General features: G+C 43.5%; 1 protein-coding gene across 1 annotated transcript in view; it reads right to left on the bottom strand.

The window, feature by feature from the left end:
* Positions 1 to 17,435, bottom strand: part of COLEC12 (collectin subfamily member 12) — an 84,897-nt gene extending 67,462 nt beyond the window's left edge. The window contains exon 1 of the mRNA XM_031066524.1: positions 17,389 to 17,435. The gene's annotated coding sequence lies outside the window, so the exon portion shown is untranslated. The remainder of the gene's footprint in view (positions 1 to 17,388) is intronic.
* Positions 17,436 to 17,638: the final 203 nt, after the last annotated feature.

Here is a 17,638-nt window from a genome sequence, read left to right as displayed (position 1 = left end):
GGGAAAGAGACTTTTTAGCATGGCCTATAGTGACAGAACAAGGAGAAACAGCTTTAAACTGTCAGAGAGTACATTTAGATTGGACACCAGAAAGAAATTTTTTATTATGAGCGTGGTGAGACAATGGGACAGCTTGCCCAGAGATGACGTAGATTTCTCATTATGGGATGTGCTCAATGTCAGGTTGGACAGGCTTTGAGCAACCTGTTCTAGAGAAAATGTCCCTGCCCAGGGCATGGATATTGAACTAGATGATCTTTAATGTATCTTCTAACCCAAAACATTCTTTGATTCTGTTTCTATGATTTTAGACATCCAAAACAGAATCCAAGCACTGAGAGAGTGAGGATCCAGAGGGATTTTCATTACTTGGATGTTTTGTGCCATCATGGCTGCAGATTTAGCTTTTGGGTGCAAACTTCCTTCAAACTCTCAATCACTATCCATCCTCATGTATTCCTCATGTATTTGATTGGTCAGTCAAGAAGAATCTCTAATTTTCCCAGCTTTACAGAAAACCACAAGATTGCTTTCGTCAGATTTTGGAAAACAAGATCCAAGCATGTAATGAACAAATATGACGGTTACTGCACAGATGACAGGAATAATGCACATCAATATCTGGGTAAGGCAAGTGGTATGTGAGAAGGAAGAACATGACAGTTTATTATTTAAATGTGAAAACTGCATTTGTGAAAATACTTTCAAAGTAGAAGCTAATCAGAAGTGAAGACCTCTGATTCTGTCTGCTCTCCCTAGAACATGTCATAAATATGTGCATTTTGTTTACAGATAGACTGAGAGCATACAGACCCTCCAAAACAAGACCTGAGTTGCCTGATGGGTGTCTGATGAAGACATCAGCCTATATGCCTTTATTTGTGAAGCCTAATGACAAGAAAGTGAAAAATGCAAATCTCCTTGGAGAAACTGCAGTAAACGGAAAGAATTTATCAGCAGTTGCCTCTGAAAAGCTTATGCATTTACAAGCACAGTTTTCCCATTTGTTACAGCACTCTCTACAACAGTTCGCTGACCCCAAGTTATGCTCAAATAGCCTGATTGTAAAAAATGTGTGGTGTTTATGAGAAAAATTTGGTGGAGGATTCCCCCTTTTAGTTGCATGTTATGAAGAGAGGCTATTGAGGACCCCAGTTTGTAGGCATGCACAAACATGGAGGTGTCTTCCCACAGGTATGGTGTGGCAAGGGCATCCACAGAGCAGTGGGTATGAGGGGCTCTCTGCTGTGTAGGCAGCAGTCTGAGCAGCTGACACGGAATCTTCTTCGCCCCTTCTCACCAACCATTTGCTGTTCCTGCTCTGGGGTCCTGAATTTAGGCCAAAACAAATGGGGAGAAAAAAAACTAATCCACATTTTGGGATGGGGGATAAGGGAGATAAAGTTCCCCTAGACATTTTCTCTTTTCATTGGCAGGCACTGGACGCTGCTCAAAGGTTTGGTATGTCAGACACGGTCCCAGCAGAGACTGCCCAGCCCAGAGGTTGCAGGTGAGGCAGCTGTTTCAGCCAGGGCTGTTACCACTGCAAACAAGCTGCTCTTTTGCAATCTGTTTGGTACTTGTCCTCGTCTCACCAAACACAGGAAATATTACAAAAAAACCCCGAACAAAATAATAATATTTTTTTTTTTCCAAACCCAGTGATTTATTGTGACAAAGATTCTATTTGGCCAGTCCTGTCTTCATAGTTCCTTTAATTGCAGTATCACTAGAGGAAAGCATATCACACTTCCTATATTCTTCTTACATAATAGAGGAAAAAAAGCTCAGGCTCAAAATAACCCAAGAACCCCATACCAGGGGGGAAGAAACCAACAGAAAAATTAACATTCCACATGTTTCAAGAATGTAAACGTCATCACACAGACATGCAGAGAACTGGTGTTACTCAAACCAGGCACTGCCAATTCTATCCATCTAATGAGTTGCTGAATCCTGTGACAATCAGAAACTGCTCATGAGAGCTTAGTGAACAACAGCATTTGTTTCCCCTTCTAATTTCTCCTTATTAAAAGCTACAGGGAAAGCACTGGGCTAGAAAGACTACCTCAATTACTCTTAATTGCTGTCCATAATGATTAGTTCAGGCCACAGTGATGCTGCAGCAACCAGCACAGGATACAAAGCAGGTGCTCTGTCTCCTCCTGGTCACTCCCTCTGCCTGGAGTGGAAATGCCATTGAGGGAATGAGTACAAGCTCGCCCTCCACAGAGGCTGGTGATACCCATGACTGCATTTTGTGATAAAAGGAAGGCTTGGCCTTCCTGTTTTGCTCAACTGTCTTTTTTTTTTTCTCTCTGTGTTTTAGGCAGTGTTCCAAGTAATCTCATGAATGAAACCCCACCTCTCAGAGCAAGAGGGCTGCTTCTGCTTGGATGGGAGGGTGAACATGGCTATGGCAGGCAGCTGATCTACAGAGCAGGGACATGTGTACGGCCCAGTGGGCCAGATACATAAAAACAGCAAGAAACACTTTTCCAGAATCAAGATGAGGACAGAGGACTGCCTCAAGGGGGCTGAGGGAACATTGAAGCTTTTTTGAACAAAACAGAGGAAGTAAGATATTGCTTATTCCTGGTCCTTGCTATTTCTCCTTTGGCATAAATCTGCGGGACAGTTGGGGCATGACTCTGAGTTTTCAGTTTGCTTCTGACAAGGTTTTCCCAATTAAAAGACAAGAAAATATCAGAAACATAGATACTGGGATAATATATATTCTATATATGGAGGAGATGGTCATGGTTTCAGAACATAAATTACCATAAAATCAAATTTAACTATTAGCTGTTTTATCACCCAGTCATCTAGGACAACATTCACTATTGTTCACTAAAAATTAAGAACACAGCAATGAGAATGTTGGAATGTCCATCTCAAATCAGCCTGTATTAAAGAGCAACTTACCAATTAAGTAGAAGGAAACTAAGAGTCTCTTAATACTATCAATCAGTGAGGAGACCCAGACCCAGTACTGAACAAAATGTTATTTTTATAAATCCCATACCAACCTGATGCAAAACTTCATGGTAGGACTAACTTTACTACTACAAAACTTTAAAAACTTCACAGCGAGATGCAATAATTCCTTGATGTTAACAAACTTCCTTATGCTCCTCTGACAAGTGTTAAAGGACTGGATGGTGCAAGCAACTACAGAGGAAACTAGTCTTTCTCACTGAGATCCTGGCTCTAATTCACTAAATACAATGGAAATAAATGATGGATTTTATTGTGATTTAAAGCAACATACTTATTTAGGCCTTTCAGCTGCCTGCACAAGTATTGTTTAACTCTGTCTTTTAACAGTGGGATGACACAAATCTACCCAAATCATTTCACACTTCAACACTATCAGGGACAACACTGCTTTAATCAGTGGAGCTGTACTATTTGCAACAGAATTGTCTGTGACCTAAGAATGCAACTCCTGAGTGATAGTCACAAAATTCTCCACTCTCCAGAGATTTCTAAAAGACATTTAAAATTAGTATGAGAAAATAATGTTACAGATAGCTTCCATGGATTTCAAAAAGAGCCTGAAGCAAGAAATCCCCGAAAAAACCCCACAATGTTTTGCTTACTGTACTACAAAATGAATAATCAGAATTTTAAGGCCTGGGAAATCAGCAGAGATAATCCCAAATCCTTGTAACAAACCATAACCTGATGAGAATGATGGTCTGCTGTGAGTATCTCACCAGGCAAAGCTGCAGACAAATTACAGATCATCCTCCTCCCAGCTCTGTCTTTCACCTAAGCTTTCCTCATGCCACTGTTCAAATATTTCAAATAAGCACTTTGACTTAAACGTCTAATTTACTGGAAATCTGCTGGCAACATCTTATGAGTTGGCTGAAAAACAAGCAAAGTAATCTGCAAAGCTTTAAAACCAGCACAGTTTTAAATGGGGATGTTTGCTGACTTCTTGTTCTCTCTCTCAGTAGTGGTCAGCTCTGGCAGTGAAATGCTTCGAAAAACATACAGCCCGTGCTAGAAAAAGATCAAAAGCGGATCAGATGTCAGCTCCAGCTCATGTCAGTCGCGCAAGAAAGAGGAAAAAACAAAGTGAGATGATTTTTTCTTGCCATGCATCACTCTATGGTTCCTCATATGCACAAGAGGGCTCCTGGGCACAGCACAGGATTTCTGCCAGGAGACCTGGACCCACAGCATGATTGGGATCGTGCTGTCCACCACTGCCCCATCCCTCTCCCCAAAAAACTGATCAGCCTTTATTCTGGCAGCACCAGGACTTTCCTCCCAGTGCTCCTCCTCATTGGGCTGGCAGTCCTGGAGAAGGCAAAGAATCCTGGGTGCTGGTTTGACTTGACATTGAACAGTGAAAGCGTTCAGGGTGAGGGCAGCCCTGCTCACAGGCAGGCAGTGGTTGCCCACACAGGGCCTGGCTGTCTCTGGGAGTGGGAGGTGAAACCCCCTGGATTTGTGAGCAGTGCCAGGTCGTGGCACCGCTCCCCTTCCCTGCCCTTGCTACACGATGTCCCATTTTACCTGTTTGCATTTGCAAGATTACACACACACTGGGCTGGGCTAAAAATGTGCAGATAATGCTCTATTTTCTTTAAGAACATAAAGTCTTTTAAACATTTTGGAGGTCGACATCAAAGAAGAGTCCCCACCCAAGAGTCTTAAATGCCATAGCCATTTTCTGGGGGATTTTTCTAAAGGGCTGTGTTGGGACCCATATAAGAGCAGTGAGCTGGGTTTATAGCCCTGTACATCCCTTCTAGACAGGCACACAATGGCAGCTGACTGGGGAGCACCCCCTGCACCCTGCCCACCTCCTCTCTGCTCTGTTTGATGCTTGGGGGTGAAGGTGGTGAGCACCCATGGATTTTGGGGCAGGATTAACCTGAAAACCTGCCAGGGATTTTGGAGGCTGGCTGTGCTGACGTGAGGTGAGCAGCAGCAGCCCATGCCCTGCTGACTCAGCTGGCCGGGCTCGCTTAGGCTGGTTGGTGGGCGAGATTGTGTTACATGGCAGAAATCATAACAAAGGCAGGAAACAGATCAGTACTCCCTGGGTTTAACTCCCTCTCTGGGGACCCTGCTGGTTTCCAGACTGCAGATTGTTTTAACCCTGTCCCGAAACGCGCCTGTGTGGCACGCTCTGCTCTGGTGAAGTCAAGCCTGGTACATAAAATAAAAGCAAATCAAGGCAGACCTGTCCCGAAACGCGCCTGTGTGGCACACTCTGCTCTGGCAAATCAAGGCAGCAGAGGAATGGCCCCAACAGGCACCAGTCAGAGAGGTCCAAAGAGGCTTACATCGCTTTTTATGAATGGGCACAGAAATATGAACCCTGCTGAGCAGTGGTCAAATCAGAGTAACCAGACTGCAACAACAGAGTCCCTTGACAGAGTTTTGGGATGACCCCCTCCCTGCTGATCCCTGCCAGCTCTGTGTGGCTTTGCCTCCCCACAGCTGCAGAGCATCTCTGTCATCTTGAGCCTGGCTCTCCTGCTCCTGCTCTCACCACTGCACTTCCAGCACAGGACAGGAGGAAAACTCCATCTGACTTCATGCAGCTTTCAGAATTCCAGTACCCAAAAAAGAGTTGTGCCCTCAACTGTGTGGTTTTGGTGGCTGAGTTGATGCAACGTGTCCATCGGAAAGGGGATGTCTTTCATAAAACCAGTCAACTCTGCAGGATTGTATTTTATTTTAAAAAGCTCAAAGGAAATTATATTAACACATTACTGATTCTATCAAGTGCTGATCTGATTTCAGGTGGTGTTTTTTTCACTTTGAGGCAGGATGCTTAGGAACAAGTCCTACCTGTGATGTGAAGTGTTGCTCAGAGCAGAGGAGCAGGGGAACAAGCTTTGCAATCTCCAAACTGAAGGTGTTTGGGGGAAAAGAAGGCATTTCTCATGAGACCACAATGACCATAGCACTACCTTTGGTTCCCTCTGGGAACTCTGACATTCTAGAAACAGCAATCTTGAAAGGTGAAACATGGTCACCTGGAGGCTATGAAACATTTTCATAGACAGATCTGATAGCAAAAAGGACAGCAAAGTGACCACCAAAAAACGCTTGCTGGGAATTTGCCTGAGTGAAGGTTGCAGGACTAGGGTGGTATCATGGCTTCCCTCCATCAGGATTTCAAAGAGGGAAATAGTCCCATAACACATCGTCCTGCAAAGCTCCCAAAACTGGTGGAATAAGGAAGAATTTCTTAATTTAGTTCCCCCTGTATTAAAAGCTTATAAAAACTATTAAAAAAAAAATACATAGGGGTAGAGTATTACGAAAACCCAAACAAACCTCAAAACACACCCACCCTGGAAATGTCTCCCGTTCACAGCTTCACCAAGTATTTTCTTTTAACTCACCACAAGACTTCCCAGAAGAACAACTGAAAAGACATTAGACATTATTTATTTTTCTTTTAAAAATATTGTTTTAGAAACCTCCCAGAAGGGAGAAAAATAAAGTAAATTATTATAGTGCCACATCAGCACAATCGCCAAGCTCAAAATGAAGAAGGCTACAGTGATCTAAGTATTCCTTTGACGTAAAATGCTTTTTAATTTCACAGTCAGCTGTTCTGCTTCCTTTTACAAAGATACTTCCACTTAATGTCTTCTAAGTCACCTTGAATACCCACTGGACATATACAAATTCTTGGTAGCTCTTTCACTTATTTGGTGGGTTTGTTTTGGTAATCTGGTTTCATGCATGGGAAAGTTCATTCTTTGTAGTAAATGAATGGCTTTCATAAGGGGTCTTCTTTCCATTGGAGACACGATTAGAGGCCAATTGCTATTCAAACCAGCTGTAATAAAAAGGGCTTGTTGTGAAGAACACAGCTCTATTTCTTTTTATTAAAGCACAGAACTACTCACAGTAACCTTTTGCAAGACAACTGAGAATAAAAACAGCTTCACCGTGTTGTATTTCACACAGCAGCTTGCCAAGAGCACGAGTTTCTCAGGAGTCAGAGTTGCAGCAGAGGAGCAGATGTGGCTATTGCTGCAGAGGTGGGCCCCTGCCAGCACCCTCCCGTCCTGTGGGTCAGCACGCACGGTGGTCACACGCTGGGCAAAGGGGCTCTAACTCAGGCTGAGTCTCATCTGCTCCTGGCCCAGAGTCAAGGCCTGCTGAAGCAAGAGGCAGCTGTGAAGTTTACGGGGTTTATGGGGTGCCAATCACCCTCTGACAAGGGCAGGCATTTCCTGCAGCTACCAAATTTCCCTCCTGTAGCATCTTCTTGATGGGCTCAGTACTGAAATGTGCTTTCTACCTGCTGCTGGACTACTCCAGACCTATCTGATAGGGGCAAGGGGAATAATGGACAGACTTGCAGCTAAACATGGAAAGGACAGGAGCCACTGCTGCCTTGCTCCTGTTACCTCTTAAAAAGCAAAAGCAGACCATGGCACCACAAACCAGCATCTCCACAGAGCCTGCAATTTTCTGAAGCATAATGAACTGGAGCTGTGAACACCACACAAAGCACAGAGATCTTTCACAGATGTGGCTTCATGTGCTGCTTTGGACCTTGCAGAAATGGTCCATGAGAGATGGTCTCAAAGGGTTGAATGACGGGTCTCTGAAAAAATGATCTTTACTTGGGTTCTCTTTGATGAGGCAAGAGAAAGACAATGAAGACATGTTTACTCTTCTTCTTCCTCCGGCAGTATTTCAGCTGATTCAGACCCTCACACATACCAAACTCATTACTTTGAGCCCCCCAAGTTTTCTCCTAATTTTAGCTACCCTTGATTAATTATTTAAACCCATATTAGAATTAAAATTGTCAATATTCTGGAAAGTTTTTTCAGCTCCTGTGTAATGAGCAGAAGAACATGATGTTGGTTTATTTGCCTTCTCTTAAAACCGAGCTATGCTGCTGCTTTCTGCAAGGCACCCTGAGTAAAGAAATTTTGTAGAAATCTGAAATCTGCGCATGAATATTTTTATAAATTTGCTAAAGAGGTTAAACATGTAGTATCATTAAACAAGAAGAGACCTGTTTTCTTAAGGAGACAAGTTACTTTGTTTGAGGCAGCCAGAATACTCATGAATGGGGACTTGGAATACAGTGAGCACAAGAACCACCTCTCAGATTTTTTGCTTTCCAGACCTAGGAAACAATGTTTGGAGCACAAATTTCCAGATGGAACCTACATGCAATCTGGTCCTACAGGTCTGTTTCTGAAGTTGTGCTGTTAGGTAGTCCTACACACTGAGCCAAATCCAGCTTGGATGTATTCACACAAGGAACACAGGTTTAAATATAAACATCTGTGTATGCAAGAAGAGACGTGTGGTAACTTCTGGGGACAAGTGAGTTTAGCTCTGCACAGCTGCTGTGCTGAAACCTGGAAGTGTGTGTTTGGATTAATTTGCTGCAGCCTTAATTAAAGACAAGATTTCTCCCACTCCCAACATGAGACTCACAGGTCAGATTTAAAATGAAATCACCAGTTATGTGGGGCATTATACATCAGTTTTCCACCTGAAGCAAATAACTTCTAGAAACAAATGAAGAAGGAATAAAAATATCTTTTGGCTCTATGTATTATTATTTCTTGTAACCAGACTGTCCCCTATCATATGATAAAGCAGAAATATATGTAAGGAATCTTTCAGGCAATGGTTGTCACTACATACACAGATGGTCTGAAATCATACCTTCACCCACTAACAAAACACGAAAGGGAAGGTTTTTCCTGCCATTGAACACTACCAAATTTAGGGTATATTGATCATAACAAGCCTGGTAAGTAAAAGCTTCCATGTCCATTCCTGGACCAATTAAAATTTTAAAATTGGTAGAATTCTCCATCTTCCCTGACCAAGACCTTGAAATACAAGCTCACAGACATGCTATGTAATACAAATCAATAAGCATTTTCCAAATATTTAAAATTTCAGGTTTTGAAAAACATGAGTAAAGCCCTGTTAAGCAGACCCTCATGCCCAGATATCCTTAAAGGAAGACAATTCTGCTCTGCCTCCTTGTGGCACTATGAAACAGCTGCCAGAGAAGACATAAAGTCCTGCTATGCTAGGCCTGAATGTCTGCACACAACTTTAAATACAAAATCTCCTTACAAGCCTCAGCTGGGCTGAAGCAAAGTGGATCCCTGGGTCTCACACTCCACCTACTACAGAAAGTTCAGCTGCTTCTATTAAGAGTCACAAGCCGAATCACAAAAACACATTCACATCTTATTTATTTAAGGCATCAATCTCTCTCTCTGGCTGAGTGGGTGGATTTTCCAGATGCACTCCTGACCGAGCTGAAGAGTGTCTGCAGGACACAAACCTCTCCACACCCCCACTGCACAACTCCTGTCTGTGCTGGCTCCGGGCACTGAGCAAGACTCCTTCCCACCCACATCTCTCTCCCAACCTCTCTCCACTTTCCAGAGTCTCAGCCCACTCACTTAACCCAGGCTGGAACAGGAGAAATGGAAATTTCTTGGCTCTTGGCCGCTTCACCTAAGGTTTACCCATATACAGAAGGCTAATTGAGACTGGGTAAAATTTTAATCCAAGCTTTATTTTGGCTAATACTCTGTAGTGCAGAACAGTGGAATTTGGATTGGTTTTCACTTAGCAAAGCAGCATAGTTTCCTTGTTAGTGTTTGCAACAGGACAAATCATCCTAAAACACTTACCCTGTTCTTCATTTGTGCTATCCCTTATACTGTTCTCTCTCACAGGCTTCTTTAGGCTTTCCCCAGCTTTTATATAAGACATATTACAGAGATACAGAGTTGACAATATTATCTGTGCAGTAACTCAAAATGATCAGGATGGTGATGCTCTTGTTCAGCATGGAAATCTTTTCCTGCAGCACTGGCCTCTCCTTGCTATTGCTAGTTTAAGGACAGATGTCTCAAAGAAGTAGTTGCCACAGATCCCTAAAAGTAGATGACATAACTCCTATCCTAAGTCTTATATCCAGATTTTATATGGAAGTCAATCTTCAGACAGAAAATTTACACTCTGAAAATCATCAAGAAATTTGTCAAGTACAACAACGTGATGTAGATGCATTCAGTGTTACCTTGCCAGGACACTGGCCAGGCTCAGGGCTGCTGAGTGTGATGGTAGAGGACAGCAGAGATATTTAGGTCTGGGTCTAGGTCCAGGTCCCACATTCAGGTCTGGGTGAAGCTGGTTATGTTTCACACCTTCCCTGCAGTGGCTCCCCAGGAGCATGGAAAACCAGGCACCAACCACACACAGACCTACAGTACAGGTTGAGGAAATTCTTAGGAAATAAAAAGAATCCAGGATATCAAAGTAAGGAGCACATGACAGGTACGTGTTTAATTTGTGTGTGTTAGGTTCATCCAAAAAAATAGCTTCAAGGGAATACAGCAGCCCCTTTCTCATGGAAAGACCAGTGTCCCTGTGTCACTTTCAGATAAAATCATTATGAAGAAGGTACAGAAAAGCCAAAGATCAACTGCAGACATTTGAGAGCTTGAAAGTTAAAGTTCAGCTGGCTATAGTGGCAGCTGGCTACAAACACAGATTTGCATTTGGAATAAAGCTTAAGAGGAGCTCAAGAGTAATGCTGGTGCATTCTACAATCCCATGGCCATGCTGAGAGTTTCTACTAGTGTGTATTTTCCATTATTTTTCCTTCCATCTCGTGATGGCTTGATATCTGAAGTTTTCATTTCTGCCACAGTTTTCCTGTGTTACTCCTCTGCATGGAAACATAACGGTACCAAGCACTGAAAACACAGCGCACAGTTTCCTTCCAAGACAGTAATTTCACAGGTAATTTTACTACAAAGTGGAACAGCCCAAAATGCAGCCTAGGTGTTCTGGCAGCAAGCTGATGTTACCAAACATCATTATTTGTCCAGCTAGTTTACAGGGAAATAAAAACAAAATCCCCAGGTGTCGCTTACAGTGTAGCCAATGTTTTTCATTCCTCTCGTAAATACAACGTGCTGTTCAGCCCACACACCTATTTTATAGCTCTAATGAAAAAGAGCAAAATTCACACATCATGGTGACCACACTGCCTTTCAATTCACCCCTGTAAAAGACAGAGATTGATCAAATAGGTATTGCTCCAAGCATGCGAATGCAATAGATGAAGAAGCATGTCAAGAATTTTAATTGTACTAAATAGGAAAAACCCGTAACTAAGAGAAAATAGATTGCCTACATAACAACACACAGCTGGAATGACTTTAGTCCCCACAGCATTGCTAAGAGGCCTCTTTATGGGCTTGAATTAGAAGTGCCTTTAGCCAGGCACAGCAGAACAGGTTGGATGGGGCAGCCTCAAACCCACAGACCTGAAGGTCTCGGCTCTTTCAGCTCCTGACTAAGTTAGCACAGGTTAACTTTTTGGATCTTGCTATTACTGCCTGAAACTGATGGATTTCTTGGGGTCCACCAACTATTCTCTATCTTTATGAAGACAGGTGGTTTCAAACTTGCTGTTTGGATATCCTATCTATAACATGTGCCATTACACTGCAAAAGGCAGAAGGTACTGACAGAGGAGGGACACAAACCGGTGGCACAGGGGCACCTTGACAGTTCCTGAGCACATTCCTCTGCAATGCCAACACGTGTCAGCATTCTTTATTTATCTAGTGAGACTTCAATTCCCTGCCAACTGCTCCAGTACTGGGAGTATCTACTGGAAAAGAAAAGAAAGACAAAGAAACCGTACATAGGTGGTCCTTCTCCATGCAGCCCCTGATGCTGGGATTGAAGCCCCAACACAAACCCAGGACCCCTGAAGGTGCTGGATTCTCTCAGCTGCTCAGGGCTCACCCCAGGAGAGGGCAGGCTCGACGCCCTTCCACCTTACTGGCCACGGCAATTAAAAGGGTCATTTCAAATGAAATTTCTTGGCCTGAAGTGAACAGCCACACGGGCACTGCCATTCAGTGGGGATTTCATACCCCAGGACACACGCAGGCAAAATCCTCATCTGTCAAATATGGCCAGATCAGTGAACTGGAAGCAACAGTGCCTGACTTTCCTCTGCCTTTGTGAGTGTGAATGACCCTGTGACTTTTTATTAAGCCATATGATTACACACTGCAGGCATACAAGTGAAAGAATGCCCAGGGAGGTATGTGGTTGTGGCACCTGAAATCCCTCACTGGTCGTTTACAAACCATAAAGAAAAGTCGACAAATTCCTAAAGCTTAGAATGTTTTTTCATAGGGGCTTAAGGTTTGTGTGGATATAGCACACCACCAGACTGATGCCAGATATTGTTTTGGTGCTTGTTATTAGAGATATGAACAATGGCCTGGATTTATTCAGAGAAAAGGACTAAAATTATTCCATCTGTGCAGTGTTAATGAATAAATGCTGTTCCTGAACCATCACAAAATTCTGAGCCATGAATTTTGATCATGTTTGAACAGTTATTTATAGGCACAAACTACCCTGTATTTTTTAAAATCCTTTTCAGAAAAAGCTTTGTATCTTAAAGTTTTCATTTTTGCTGTACTCCATTCTTAACGCTTTTACCAGTTGTACACTCCTAAAACTCCCTGGTTATATGTTATCAAAGGTGAAGAAAGAATATATAACTTCTTACTGTACAAAATATATAAAAAGTGCACAGCAAGAAAGCAGTTAAATGGATCTTGTTCAGCTGCTCCCAGACCACTCATCAAGGAAAAAAAAAACAACAAAAAACCCTGTTTTACAAATATGTTTTTAAACATATTTTTCCCCCCCACCTTTTTTTTAGTATAGCAGATTTCATTACTGCATGGCAGGATGATTCATCCATTCTTGGTCCACAAATTCCTAGACTTAATTCTTACACCTGGAATCATGTTTAGGAGCTAGATGGTTGTAACTGCATGGAAGACGTATCCCAACCCAGTCATATCTTATGTACCCTACAAAAGATACCTAAAGAAGTACCTGCCTTCCTTGAGGGAGCCCCCTGGTAATTTTTATCCCTCCTTCCCTGGCAGCTCTTGACCTAAGGGGTGCGGGGAAGGTTGGAGGATCAGTGGCTTGGTGTGCACTGGACCTCCCTGGGGACATGAGAGATTGTCCCCTACTGACAGCTCAGCGGGGCAGAGGGGAGGGGATGGTGAGGAGTATCCTGGCTCACCATCTAGAGCATGGAGGTGGCCAAGATGGGTGTTTCTGTGGAGAACAGGCTCACAGTCTGTAATTCTGGCTGTGTTTGTCAAGGGCAAAGGGTAATTATCTTGCATAAGCTGTTTAGTCTTTCACTTATCTATAGTGTACCGGTCCTATCTTCTGATTCCTTGGGGAGCTTCTCTTCATCAGCAGGGCTTTCAGCTCATTTATTTGAAGCCTGTTTTCTAAAACACTGCAAGTGTGCTTTGCAACAGGTCAAAGACCATCTTCTCTGCTTTCAGCATTCCATATTGTACTGCAGCTTCGTATTATGCAATCAGTAATTTACCAGAAAATTTCTACTTCAAAGACTCTAGCAAAGCAGAGATATTAAGTTCTTAAACATTAACATAAAATAAAAAAAAATGCACAATGAATTCTACATCTATTACCTCAGAATGCCATGAGTTAGGAAGATCAGATGTTCTACCTTGGAGTCCATTTGATCCCTTCAATTCCCTTGCCTGTGGAGATGCCCAGAGCCTGAATCTCAGAGGAAAGAGTCATATCCTGCCAGAAAGAGATCTCATCCTTCTGTCTTCCATTTAGAAACTAGTCTTAGTTCTAATGCTTGAGATTTAGCATCCCCAAAGGGTATCATATTGGAAAGGAAGTTTTGCCCTTTCCTCATTCATTGTTTCCCAAAGTGAGTTGTACACGAGGTGGTACAAACCAGTGACACTGATTGGTGAAAGAGTTAATATTGGTGGCAGTCTGGTAGAGGAAAACCAGTGGAGAGGCTTAGCTTGCCATCTGGAGCAGATAACTTTAAAACAGCCTGAGAAACGGGATTGAAGATGAAGTAACTGGAATAAGAAACACGCTTCCTCACTTTTTCAGTGCAGCAATCTGGAGGCATTGCAGCTGAGCAACTTCTGGCAGCATCCCTGCACATCTGTAGCATTCATTGAAAAGAAGTAAACAGCATCAGTGAGCTGGAAAGACTGTTTTCCTTACTGACCCCCTGCAGCAAATGTGTCCCAACCTCAAAGGAGAAAAAAATCTGATGTGTATTTTCCTAGGAGTTGTCTGCATCTGTATTCATTATTCTTTAATATGTTAGTGTGTTGTGCTTAGTATGTTTGGCTTACTATGACCAGTTAATGTTCTATTGACTAAAAAATACAGTAGCTTGACAAATTCTCAGAAATTAACTTATTTGAGAAGGAAGGACAGAATGATTCAGAAAAAGAGGAAGTGGTGCAAGACAGTGCGTATTCAGTCCTCTTTTTAAAAACTTCTTCCCCAAAATGAGAATTGCTGGAGAATGCTTCCCTCCTTCCCTCCTTCTGCTGATCTCTTCCTTCCTTGAACCAAACTACAGGCTCTGGGAACAAGGCACCTAATAATAAACTCCTCAGCTGAACTCTAGGAAAGCAGCTTGGTTAAGGCTTTGCCTGCCAAATGCTGACCAACACATGTTCCCAGCTGCCAGCAGTGACTGACTGCTAGACACTTTTTTTAAAACAGTTATACTTTAGCCTTCTGCCCCTCAGAGCACATTTTACTCCAAACAAGACCTCCCAGTTCCAAATGATGGAGTCAAAGGTACTTGACTCATGGCCCACCTACCATGCCTCATGTCCATGGAGCATACAGGGACTTCTCCAATCACAATATATTAACACAACTGCTCTTGCACTATGACTCATGAAACACAAACCCCACGGCTGTTTTTATCCCTGCCCACACCAAAAGGCTGTACAGGAACAGCACTGGCATTTCTACAGTGTCAGCCAGCAGACAGACAGCACTTCTTTCAAAATTACCTTTTATCAAGGTTTGTGTAATAAAAAACAAATAAAACTTGGTTCTTGCCTTGGGATTCCCCCTTATTGCCTCCTTTTACCAGGAAGGACACAGGGCCAAGAGGGAACATCAAGACAGGAGGTGTAATATTTCCTACCGGTCAGGCAGGAGCTCAGCTGCATTTTGGCCCCTAGAGCAACCTCTGGTGCTTCACTTGAAATGCTGACCCAGCTGTCCACTGAGTTTGGAGTCTTTAAAAGTCGTGCAGGTCACCTTTCTGTCTGGAGGAGCCCAGTGCCAAATGAGGAAGCAGCCAGTGCTGCTAAAGGTATGAGGCTCCCGCTCTCTCCAGAGGCTGCTCAGAGGCTGCCTGGAAATGCAGCAGAGACTGTAGAGGTGGGAACTCACTCAGCCAGGTTTTCTGAAGAAGGGGAAATAAACCCTTTAAGGGACACAAAAGCATGAGCACCTATAGTCAAACAGCATGGATGCTGGTGCAGGGGTATGTGGAAACCAGGGCATCCTAGCTCCTCCCTGAGCTGCCCCACGATGCTGGGAAAGATGAGGAGGGTATGGGAGGAAGTTTGGGCTCCAAAACAGTATGGACAAAGGAGGCTCCTTGGGACCCTACTGAATTAACACAGCTCTCACCAGTGTCAATACTATGGCTTCATGATCCCATTGCCCCTTTAGTCAAGGCTCTTCTGTACTGCAGATATTTGGGATACCTTCCTGACCACAGCAATGTTGTTCTCCTGAGGCATAAGGCACTTATGATTGGTGGAACTACCCTGACTCCTCCTCTTGTGGCGAAATCTCCTCCTACCACTTCCAGGCTGTAAATCCTCTCCTCCCTCCATGCTGCCCCACAAAGCACAACAGCACAAGCATTTCTGGAAATGGTCTGTCTTTCTAAGGGGAGAAATAACTCACCTTGGTAGCATCACAATACCCAGGAGAAAGAAAGAAATGACAGCAAGTTAGTAGGCAAAAATCCCATCCCGTCACAACAGCGCACTTACTGTCAGGACAGTAAGGATAATGGAGTGCCCACTCCTCCCTAAAATCTTGTTCACTGCAAGAGTGCTGACCAGGGATAGCCAGGTAGAGGATAACACCAAAGAAACCTATTTTTATAGCTGTTCATGAATATCAGTATTTTTACTTATTTGGAGGTGGCAGAAGTCAACAGTTAGCATTTCTTCCTATTTCTCAAGATTTGTTTTGCCTTTTTGCTATTCCAGGGCTTAATGCAGAACACCAACAACAAATGGAAACAAACAAAAGGAAAAAACCCTGTGTGCAGCCTTATGGAGGACTTTCCAAGCCACAGATGCTGGCTCTGTGGTTGGCTGGTCTATCCAAAATAAAGCTCAGCAGCAGGGAGCAATGGAGTAGTTCAGGGGGTAGAAAAGGTCATGCGAATGTGATCCCCACCTCCCAAACTCCACATCTCCTTACGCTGCCTCCTCCTGCTCCTTTTGGGATGGAAGGAATTTTTTACTTACTTTTCATTTTTATTTTCAGCCTGCCTTTTTTATCCATTTGCCAACTGGGGTCATTGAAAGTGACTCTTGCTGCAGCTACTTTCCCAGGACAGAAAAAATGAGGTGAACTATTCTGATGGCTTATAGGTGAAAAGGCACCAGCAGCTTTGATGATGAGTCCCTTTGGCTGTGCCAAGACAGAGCTGGCACTGTGGGAGCTCAGAGGCCACCATGGAACCCTCCCCTTGCCACAGGGACAGGCATTCTCCTGCCCTGGGTGAAACTGTTGATTGCAGAGACTGAAATGTTTTCCCAACAGAAAGAGATCACAAGAGCCTTGAAAACAGGGGCTTTGAAGGCTGCTAACCCCTGTGAACAGATGCGTGGTACTACCTTCCTCACATGAGAAGGCAATTTTAGGTGAACAAACATAAAAAAAGAGGAAAGTGGAAAAAGAAAAGAAAGTGAGTAACCTCATTTTAATAATTTATGACATCAGAATGCATTCGTACCATATACTTTTCCTTTGAGAGGAGTGCACAGCCTGTGTCGTGGCTCAGCTGCCAGTACAGCTGAGCCATGTCTACAGGAGATGCCACAAAACCACTCTGGGGAAAACCTATAAACTCTACTGCACATCAGTCTGGGGAAAACCTACAAACTCTGCTGCCCATCAGTCTGGGGGCTGAAGCAGTGCTCAGCTGGGCAGAGGACATGTAAGAGGCATGGCCCCTTTTCATAGCCAGCACATTCATTTCTCTTCAGGTGTGGGCTTCAATTTCCTAATGAAAGAACAATTTCGGAAGCCCTATGTTAGCCAAGAAAATAAATCAAGTCTAAACATCACACCTTCCTCTGGGAGGACATTGGATGTGGATGATGGGACTGTACCTGTATGTTTCAATGCTGCCAACAGGAAAATTCTTCATAGCAAGTGTTTGATTTACCCTAAGCACTATGCAAAAGCAAGCTGAAAGACTGCTTTTGGAAGGCCACTTACCAAACCTCTTGTAGCCGAAGGACTGCACCTCCTCCTCCTCCGCGAAGTCGTCTGGAGAAAGAAAGACACAGCAGCAGATTGTTACTACTACCACTGGAAAAAGATGAGAAGAAGTTTTTACAGGTGCATGTTCAAATAATGTAAGTTTACTTGGTTTGTTAGGCATGCTAGTCCTCTTCCCCCCCTGCTGCTCCTATCCCACCTCTGTCTCCAAGTACAGAAGGCAGTTCAGAGCCTTTCCCCCAATGAG

The sequence above is a fragment of the Geospiza fortis genome, unplaced genomic scaffold (genome assembly GCF_000277835.1).
Source record: "Geospiza fortis unplaced genomic scaffold, GeoFor_1.0 scaffold53, whole genome shotgun sequence".
Classification (NCBI taxonomy): Eukaryota; Metazoa; Chordata; class Aves; order Passeriformes; family Thraupidae; genus Geospiza; species Geospiza fortis.
The sequence above is the reverse complement of the archived record's forward strand: the minus strand, read 5'-3'. Positions and strand labels throughout refer to the sequence as shown.